The sequence below is a fragment of the Dermacentor silvarum genome, chromosome 7 (assembly GCF_013339745.2).
Source record: "Dermacentor silvarum isolate Dsil-2018 chromosome 7, BIME_Dsil_1.4, whole genome shotgun sequence".
In the NCBI taxonomy this organism is placed as follows: domain Eukaryota; kingdom Metazoa; phylum Arthropoda; class Arachnida; order Ixodida; family Ixodidae; genus Dermacentor; species Dermacentor silvarum.
Window position 1 is genome coordinate 133,494,343 of NC_051160.1, and position 11,117 is coordinate 133,505,459.

Genomic DNA, 11,117 nt, shown 5'->3' on the forward strand with positions numbered 1-11,117 from the left:
CATGAAGAAATGTTTGGGGGGTCGCAGGGGCTTCATTGGCTGAATGGCGGGAATATGGGTGGTATTCATGCAGCGCAAAGTGTCTGCTGTATAGTATGCGAAAATTATTGCTATATGGACATGCGCATCGATGAGATTCCTTGAAATATATTCCATTTACAATACTTTTTGCATGATTTGTATAATCCTCGGTTATTTGCCCGGAACAGGCGGAAGTTGTGTCCGAGTTGATTTGCGAAACTTTCTGCGTCGCAGATATTATAGTTATATAACAACGTACCCACAAAAATACATCTCACTTTGTGTAGTTACCTTGCTCCACTAACTAATAAAGAACGGTGAATAATTAAGAGCAGCAACAAAACTTACTGCCAGAAAATCGGGTCCTTTGACAACGAAGTTCATTGAAAGGCGTTAACTGCACAGTGTAACACTGTGCATTGTGTCTTTTTGGGGGTAAATTAGGGTTCTCGGGGGGCAGGCGTCCTGTCAGGCTTTTTGCCTTTTCGCCGGTCCCCTAGGCAACTGTATATGTGTGTACATATACATATATGTATTGTTGGTTGCCTGAAATAAACTTCAAGTTCAACTGCATTGAACTGCATCAACTGTAATTTTAAGGCAAAGCATGATTTCTGCCTTGCACCACTAATAGGCGCGACAACCTTAAATTCCGTGCTAAGCGTGTTTGAATGGTGAAACTTGCGCATTTTTATGACGCTGGAAGGCTGTCATTTAATCTAGTATATATTTTTATAGACGATAGTCTTTCTTCCTCTACCTAAACGCAAAAAAATTAAGTCTGTCTATCTGTCTGTCTCACTCAATTCAAAGACCCGGCCAAAACAGATTTAACCACCCTGCAAAACCAACCAAGCTACTAGCACTGGTGGCACGCAGTCATACACGTCGGCATTCTACAGCGCAAAAGAAACCTGAAGCCTATTTAAGGCAAAATATGTGTACATAACCGCGATCCTCAGCGTTCATTTAATTAGAAATACACATAGGACTGCTTTTTACGTTAGTAAAGAAAAAATCAACGCGTCAGAAATAATGTCGAAGAGGCGCTACATGTTAAAAACAAGCTGACTGAAGCCGCCGCTCTCTAGCTGGCTTTAAGCAAACAGTAATAAAAGGTCCCAACCGATGGCGCGAGACCAGCGCGAAAGCGGGAAATTTCAATTGAATTCCGAAAAACCCCCATTGCAATCATCAGGGGAGGAGTGAGAGAGGAGGGGAAGAGCGTGAGGGGTGGTAGGGAAGGGTAGACAGGGTGGTAAGTATCATGGGCGGCAGAAGACTATCGTCTTTCGACGTTATTTGCAGCGAAGCAAGCAGATATGCGGCCAATTTTTTTTACTTTTCATATTTACACTGCCCGAAAGCATAGGTTCGTTCTGGGACTGATGCGGGAGCATGCAGTAAAACTTCCATTGGTGCAGGTCTCAGCTCATCATGACCAGATAATGAGTGAATTGTACCATTTTCAGAGCACACAGATAAATTGACATTAAGAAGCTAGCATTCTTAGTATTTCTAAGAAAGCTAGCCGCAATTAAAATAGGGCTTAATTTTAGACAAATAAAACCCATATCGTTAGTGCCAGGCTCCCCGTCCTTAATGGTACCACTGGCTTGTGAAGAAAAGCCCAGAAAGGAAAGCCGCATAAATGGCATGGCTCTCATAAGCTAGGCGTGCAGATAGTGGTGGTCGAGTCAATGCGCGTTAGGTCTTCCTATAAAGTACGAACCGTAAGTTATGTGTTAACATTTATGCGCAGTGTAACCGAACGGTTAATTTAATCGATAATGTTTCCATAGTCACCTGTCATGATGCACCTGTCATGATAGCACTACGCTATATCGGAACTACTGAACCTCGAAAGCGCGACGCGCAGAGCCGTGCGAAAACGACTCTGCGACCTTGTCGTTATCATGGCTAACGCCAAAAAGTAGCTTTTTTCCCCCTAAGAATGTAATATAAGTAGAAAAGTAGCATTTTCTTCCGTATTATAATCTAACAAAATAATCTTTTTAATCCGAGTGGTTGATTACTTGTGACATACTTTGTTTGAGGAGTGCCTCCGTCATCAGGTAAGTGCCTGAATGTCCCTGGGGAGTCTCTTATCATGTCGTACATATACCTCAATTTGTCGATTAGTAAAGCTTAGTTGGCGATTATAATGACGCCTTAAGGCTGTTTCACATGCTGCGACTGGAGCCACGAAAATCGGCGCAGTCGCACGCGTCGCGATGCGATTTTTAGAGGGCTCATTTCACACGATTGCAATTTCAACAAAGTGGCTGTTGCGATGCCCAGGGTTGCTTGCTGCCAAATTTTGTGGCATACCTTGCATAATTTTTCAAATGTTATGAAAAAGCCATGGGAAAGTCATGGAAAAGTTCATGGGATATGCAGATATTTTTTCGACTGTTTATGTTTCAGGTTTCAACAGCAGCACGTTGCTCTCATGGAGGTGTTCCTATAGCAATTGCGAAAAGTGGTATTTTCTATTTAGATATCAAGTTCGCTGGTACTTCGCAGGCAGTTCCAGTGACCACCCTAAATGGCTTAATTAATTGGTCTAATCATGAGAATAACAATAATATATTCCTGTACTTTTCACGAAGGAAGGCTATTTTCTCGTACTGTTGTATGTGTGGTACACTTAGGCGCTGTTTTATAATAACATGATTTGTGGTATATAGGTGTACTTCACTTTCCTAAATTGTTGTAATTATTGCCTTTGTGTCATCATGACGCCGTATTCCGAGGAACCGTGTGCGCGGAATTCAGTCTCAGACACCCCAGTAGGGGGCTTCAGGCTTGGTGCTGGCGGAGTGATTGTGCATGAGACTCTCTTGTTGCTTGAAAGTCGTCTGCATCGTATGCTGCTGAGCAGTTCGGCTTGCGTGAATACATTGAAAAATTAGGAATCTGTTGTGGGACTCCATCAATTCGCAGCCTTATTTCTCTCTCTCTCTCTCTCTCTATATATATATATATATATATATATATATATATACAATGCCTATAAGGATCAGTTGCAATATTGCATTTTGTGAATTTTAGTTGTCACACGCAAAGCACGCTCTGCACCAACAGTCCTTAAATGTCTATGAAACGGTTTCCACATATTTTCTACGCATGTAGGTAACGGACACAGCGAAACATTAGCGGCACAATTTATATGCAGTGTTGCATATTAAGAGAGCTACAGACGATTACAGGTTACTCTCGTCCCTTGCCATGCTTTTCTTCCTCAACTCGTTCACGGAGCTAATCTCCTCCATCACTGGCTCTATGTCATGATGTCACGCGTGTCTGCTACACCCGGTTGTCTTGGATTCAGCGCATTAAGCCTCTCCAACTTCTCTATTAGCCCCCTGGCCATGGATCCTCCGCTAGAGCTATTCAAGCAGCGTGCGTTGCGGTCGTTCTGCCGCAGCGCCGAGCGTGTCGGGTATTCCTATAACCACGGATGAGCTGGGCGTTTTGGCGGATGTGCGGTGGCGCAAACTAAAGCCCCTCCATCCTCCATAGTACTACCACTGTGATGAAGGGAATTTAGCGTAAACGTGTGCGAACTGCACGATGTAGCCACATGGCGGCGCTGAGGTTAACCATCCAAACACAGAGCTACTTTTGCTATAACCAGGTGAAAAGATATTAACCATATAAAAGACAACGTGTTAACGATTAAGCTCCTGTCAAAAATTTACATCAGCGGCAAAGTAGAACACCACACTTGGTTTCTGCTAGATTCGCTGTGTGTTTGTCTGATTGAACTCTGTGTCACAAGGTGGCTGAGGGGGGGGGGGGGGGGGCGCCGTGCAGTACGTTCGCGTTTGCGCCTGCGCGCATGCAGGTTAAACGCCCAGTACGCTTACGCTTCCGTTTACCGGAATACCTGGACACGCTAAAACTCTCAATTATGGCAGTGATCCTCCGGCGTGTAGGGACGACCTCCTACATGTAGGTCCTGGCGCCGGATCGGATCCTGGTGTTGATTGGGTACCGGCAGTCCAATGAACTGCAGTCACTCAGCATCGTATGCAGCCTTGCTGAGGGACACGATGTTGCAGCTTGACATATCACCGATCCGTACGTTTTCAGCCACAACGCTACAAGGGCGAACCATTGTGCTTGCGAAAAGAAAGCTCGAAACCAACAGTGACCCCGCAGCTCGTGTGAACACGGAGCACATGGGAACAGAAGCGACACTTGCTGTGTACCGGAAGTGCTTGAGTCTAGTGATAAATTGTCGTTGTGTATTCTCTTTCTTTTATTTTTTATTGAAACAATATAACCAACATTCCAACTATTAAGAACAACATTAGTTCACCATGTAGTTGGAAAAGTTATCGATGACGCGACCTGGGTAGCCAGTCGGATAGCTCGTCCAACTGACGTCAGTTGAGCCAAATGCGTTAATTGGGGTAGGGCGGCTGAAACTCAGGACAGTGGCGCTGCGGTGATCATTAGTGATTCACATTTTTAAAACATTATAATAAATTACACGCTTTACGCAGAGCACCTAAATGTGTCACTAAATTATCAGAACGACCAACTCAGTACTGAGAACCTAATTACTCAGTACGTTTGCTGAAAATCATCAACATCGTTTCAGGGTCCCTTCATTACCTCATTAAAAAGAACTCAAGATAACTCATCAGTTTTAAAGATTACGTAACACACGAAACACGGCACATTATGGCACTATAATAAAATTGCCACAAACGTGATACCACAAACGTGATAGTGTCACGTGATAACTTCATTAAAACAGGTTTTATTGGTACGGCTTATCAGTGATTTTTTCACTCAATCAATTTCAGACAAGACTCGTTCGTTCTAACAGTTTTTCTAAGTAGTTGTTTTCTTGTCTGACGAGTCTAGCTGAACGCACACCTGGCAAAAGTTGGCCCTTCACTGTATATAATATACTGAAAAGTAAATGATTGTTTGCCTTTCAGTTGATCGTAACACAATATTTGATAGTTGGATTTATTCGCAGACATTCGTAGCAGTTGAATACCTTGTTTGCAAAGTATTGTGTCCGTAATTTTATCACCCCAATTCCATCGAGCACATAGAATTGTTTCGTCGATCAACCAACTAGCTTCCTAAAGTAAGACAAAAGGAGCCTCCCAACTGCTAAGTTTGGAATTCCCCGCATGCCGCACTCCTGGAAATATTACAAAACAGGACATTAGAAAGCGATGAACAAAAAGGGTAAAAATGGGCAATATCGCGACAATATCGCGATAAACGTAAGAGTTTACAGTGTTGATATAACTCAGGCATATATAAGACTTTTTTTTGTTCTCTAGACTTCAGTCGGTTAAAATTTGTTTTGTTAAATTGCCTGTGGCAGATACAATTGTTATCCTTTAGCTGGAATGCTGGAAGAAGTAATTAGTACTTGCATAAAGAATCCTAATGCATATACACTAATAACGTTGGCTCAACAATAACATCTCAAGTAATTGGTTTAAACGACGTGTTGAAGTTTATTGAATGAAGCCGATCAGTAGCCACGATACATCCCGTTGGAATTAATTTTGTTAGTATCACTAGCTTGGGTTAATCACCGTCAAGGTTGACGTAAAATTAAATGTTCAACTTTCTTCAACTCAGGTGCGCGAAGAAACCGATTAGACTTAATCTAAAACCTGTAACTATACGAGTTTGCGTTCTATAATGTCTCGCACTTAGTTAAGTTGAAACCAAGTCAGGAATTCCTCGAACTTATTCTAATTCCCTAGAAGTGTCAAAACTTTTTTGCTTGATTTTTATTGTTACATTTGTCTACGGTGCCTTCGTCTACGGTGCCTAAATTTGTCTACGGTGCCTACAGCTTCGCTAAAGACTAGGTCTTGCAACTTGGTTCCGTGCTGCCGTCCCCTGTCCGCGAGGGGTTCCTTGTTAAGAATCACCCTCGATGCTGGCGCACTGGATTTGTCGCAGGGCGGGTAAGCTCGAGGGTGCGGGATTAAATCCCGGCTGCGGCAACCACATTTCGGTGGGGGTGAAATGCAAAAACGCCCGTGTACCGTGCATGAGTTGTACGGTACAAAGCTCAAGGCGGCCAAAATTTATCAGGAGTTTGACGTAAAATCGGCCTCATTTACAATCCTATCGTTGTTGTGGCACGTCAATCCACGAGATTTGTTTTTGCAAAAAATTACTAACCCCTCCCAACGATCATGTAAAAGTCACCAGGCATAGCTCATTTTGGCTATTTGCCGGCAGAACGCAAATAAGGACATTGTATTTATAGTTTTGTGTTTGAGTCAATAAAGTGAGTTCGAAAAAGCAAAATAAGTCAGTTTTCATCTGCTCAACCTCACGCATTGTGGTTTGAGACAGCGGATCTCTGCACTGCCTTTCGTCGCTGTTAGGGCGCAATGGTCAGATCAGTTCCCACTCTCGAATCGGATAAGGCTGACGAATTCGCCTCTGGATGCAGCTTTTTCACAGAGTGTTTGGATAATTGTTAAAGGAGATAAATTATTTGTCCTTGTCTTAAAAACTTGCACGTACAATTTTTTCACACGACAATTTTAACCACAGATGTACATAACTGCAGTCCGACTCTGTGATCAAGGCTTCCTTGATACAGGTGTGTATGTACGTTTCGCACTTTACGAAAAACATAACCTCGTTGGTAGGCAGATTTCTCAGGCATTACATTGCGAATTGGACATGCTTGCGAAAATGTACCAAGCTCCTAAGACGACTAGCTTCAATTGTAACTTGTACGACAGTGCATAAATGCATAGTCCGTATCCAAATATAAAAGGTAGGTGCGTTCCAATCGCAGTAGCTCTGAAAAAATGTTGTTTATGTTCAATTTTCCTACAGGCTCGGTTTTTCAAGCAAAACGCAATATTTATGTTGGCACAATCAATGAAGAAAAAAGGAAAACGCGGACATACTACTTCTTTTTTGATGCACGCCATTTCAACGTTCGTAGAAATTCCGCTTTTATTCTGCAATAAAAAATACGGCCACACAGGAAAGCATCTGGTTACTTTATTTCACGATGGACCTTTTAAGTAGTAACTGATATCGTCGATGCATATGAACAAAGAAAAAATATAAGGCAAGCATGTACAGATTATCATGGCAAGCACCATATTATCGGTCATTTTTTATTCGTTTGCCACCTCATAAAAGTGAATTATGCTAAACTTGCAGGGTGAAGTTTTGCGTTGCTCAACGCTAAAAGCGAAATCTTAGAAAAAAACAAAAAGACTCACGTAGGCCGCCCAGAAAAGAGGCATGGTGCATTCAGAGACTACCTGATAAAAAAAGAACAATAGTTTTCAGCCACGTCTTCTCACAAACCACTAAGGCACCCGATAATATAGAGGCTTCACGCGTACAAAACGAAAACACTTTTGTGCACTTAACGCACTTAACGTTTTAAGCGACAAAATACGAAAGAAGTGGCCGGGAATTTTTCATTTATTCTTTAATCTGCACAAATACGTACCAAATAAAAGATCATGAGCCATTCCACTCTGTCAAGGTGAATGGCCAGCGAAGCTGTGTAGCAAACGGCACAGAGGTTACACGGAATTTTGAACGCAGGTACGAACACATTTTCATCGGTGGAATTTGACGCTCACCGGTGACGACTGCATTCTCGTATATGTTCCTGCCAACGCTCTTAGTATGCGCGTTGCTCCTCGGGAGTCCGAACTATATGCGGCCTCCCCTTTACAACGACAGAAGAGAAGTGGAATGTAAAATGAGGAAAGGCAACTTGTCTTCCTCGCTTTTTATATACATTCGCGGGGAAGACGGGACCATCGCCCCGAAGAGCCGGATGAAACTGGAGACGCGTGCCATTACGGTGGCACCGCCACAACGAGAGAGCGGAAGGAAGGGAAACTAGATACGCAAGTGTTTGGAACACCGACAAAGAGAAGGCGGTGCGAACAGAGACATGGCCGACGCGGCTCGCACAGCGGCAAATCTTTGCGAAACTTTTATTACCTACCTAGGCGTCTACGGATCTTAAAAATTGTGCCTATTTATAACTAATTTACTCGAAATGCTGCCTACTGACTGATTTTACGTTTGAATTTGTACATTTTCATCAGCTGCACTATCTCCACTTGAATGAAGCTCATCGTGGCTCGGAAAAAGCAGAATGTTTGTACTGTGCCTCGATTCCCTCTACATATGCCACAGAATAGCATTTTCTTAACGGCTTGGCACACTCACCATTATTAAAGCGACTAGAAGCTCCCAAACGGACGTGTTAGTTTTTTAGCTATCTTTGTCTCAGCTGCCAACGAAACTCTTTTAGAGCGCAGCACTTAGCCGACAATTGCTACGCCGAGCGCCGGCGTCGTCACTCGTAACCGAACGATCACAGCGAAAGATTAGAGCGAGTGTGGAGCACAGCGGTGGATGAAACAAGCAATGAGAGCGAAGAGGCGCGAGGAGGGTGCAATGGGACCATGAGGCGGAAAGTGGAGGAGCGAATGGCGAAAGCGTGAGAAGAAAAGCGCAGTGCGGCGACAATGGCTACGAGATGGCGCCAGAGTACCGCGCTTCGTCTGGGTGGTCTGTCGGCGGCGCCTGCTGTGAATCGCGCCCACGCGTCACCCAGGTGCTGACGCTCGCGATCTCCAGATTAGCGAGGGAGTTGCGCCCGCCACATTTAGCTACGTTTGCAACGTACCGCACAAGACAGATTGTCTGCGCCAGCCAATATATGGCTACATGAAAACACCTATAGAGCTTCGCTTACATTTCGCCTTAGGGAGCGTCGTAATCGTCGGCGAACTTTAATTTCACATGAAACATAATATAAAATGTGCGTGGAGTACTCTCTATTCCATGCAAATACAAAATTCACAGACCAATTTTTTGCACTGGATTTTATATAAAGGCCATTGAGCAAGTGAGCCAAGAAAAGCCTGAATCCTGAACTGGCCGCTCAACAATTTCGCTGAGTAACCTTGCACCGCCTAGACGAAAGCCTATTAATAAAAACGCTTTGACAAGGGCAATGCGTGTCCTTTTGTTGCACGTCCATGCAGGTATTAAAATCAAGGGAAACAATATTCACGGTTTCAGGAATATGGCTACATGCGAGCTAAGCAAGGGACAACGAACCCTTGACGTTTTGGCGCCATTACATCTCCTGGTGCTCATGGTCGACATTTTTGTGAAGACCACTTTAGAGCAGGTAACTAAATACAGATAAATTTAAACGAACATACAAATACTTGAATTTGTCTTGTTTGCACAAATCTGTTTGCTAGGCCAGCATTATTGTTAACAGCTAGATAATAATTTACTATGTCCGCCTTGATGTCTGCAAACTGTGTCTGCTCAAACGAATCCTACATATGTTGTAAAATCGTGCACACAATTTTACCGATACCTGCTTAAAACAACACGTATAACTTTAAAGTAGATCAAAATGTGACTCCGTTAAGTGGTCAGATTGCAAGTGGCCTTCTGCTGATGTAGCCCAGTAAAATACGGCCTATTTATACGCGGCTCTTGCGTATGAGTCCGGCACGTTTTAGCAGCTAGAGGCGCAGAAGAGTTGGGCTACTTAAAAACGGGCCGCATACCGCCATATCTTAGAGCGCAGCTTTTAAGACCGACCCACATGGACCGAACTTTCCTGACGAAGTTTCAGCGGCGAGCGCCGGCGCGGTGACACGGCGACTTGCCTTCGTAGTGCTGCACAGAAACCCAACAAACAACAGGCGGCCACCGCCAGTACAATACCACCAGGCCACCGCCGCCATGATTTGCACCGGAAGTTGGAAGCAGTCGAGCCCTGATTGGTCTGTGCTGACCGCTTGGCGTTCGCCGCTTCCGGCGAGCGTCTCGCCGCCGGCTCAATATCAAGGCCGGCTTGATCGGCGGCGAACAGCTACGTTTTGGCCGCCGGCCTCTGGGCGGACGCCGCCGAGCAGCTGGCTGCCGCTTTTTTGCCGGAAATTCATTGCTTGTGGTCGGGCCTTTACGTGCCCTGTTCCTGCAACGAGTGTCGGCCGCGTAACCGAGCGAACGAGCACAGCGAGTGATGAAAGAGCGAACGCGGAGCGGGAGATGAAAGACCTGAGTCGCGAACGGCGGGCACCAATGAGGGCGGCCGCTTCATTGACGTGCGCGCGTGAATGTGGTGGCATGGGAACGCGCCCTACCGCTCGATGCGTACTCGTATCTGGTCTCAGCCGGATCATGGTTTGGTACTGTCGTCTGGTCGCTTCAGCTCTCGCTCGCGCTTGTTTGGTTTGGGTTTGCTCTCGTTCGCGCTTATTCAGATTGTCTTGGTTTGCGATTGCTTTTTACAATGATCAGTATAAACCGAGGCGTCCTGGTGGATAGATTTTTGAGGCAGTGCGTCATATCTGATTTAGTACGACAAGCCGGACAAAGACGCCGAGGCGACATCCAGTACCTCATCCTCCTTGACCTCGGAACGCGGCGACGTCGCAACAGAAGAACCCACACCAACATGGTTATGATCAGTGGCAACGACGTCGTCATCGTTATAAGACATCGCTCGCGTTACGAACGAAGAACGTAAACACAGCGCCGACCTGTCAGTAGACGAAGGAAAAAAAATACGCGAAATATCGACTGTAAAACATTCTGTAAAACATTCGAAGCAGTAACATTCAGCATTAAGTTGTGCGTGTACAGCGCACAAGTAGCATTAAACCAGTAAAAAGACGAAGGACAGAGAAGAGACGTGGCACACACAACGACTGGACTAACAACTGATTTTATTCCACTCGTTGTGTGTGCCACGTCTATTCTCTGTCCTTCGTCTTTTGACGGTTTTAAATTCTCAAGAATATGTACAAACTGACAAAGATCGCAACTCTTCTTCGAAGTATTGATTTATTGGCAGGTACGTAAAGTGTATACTTGTGTGCACAGGGGTATTCAAACCTTGCTTCAATAAAATAATTCGAAGAGTACTCAATAACCTTGTGCAATCACAGCTGCCATCTGCGTATGTGTACGTCTTGCAAGAATTGCAATCCGTCGGATAGAGGCGACAGATGGCCCACTGACGCAGGCGTCTTCATCCCTAGCCTTAATACAGATGGATAAATTTCGTT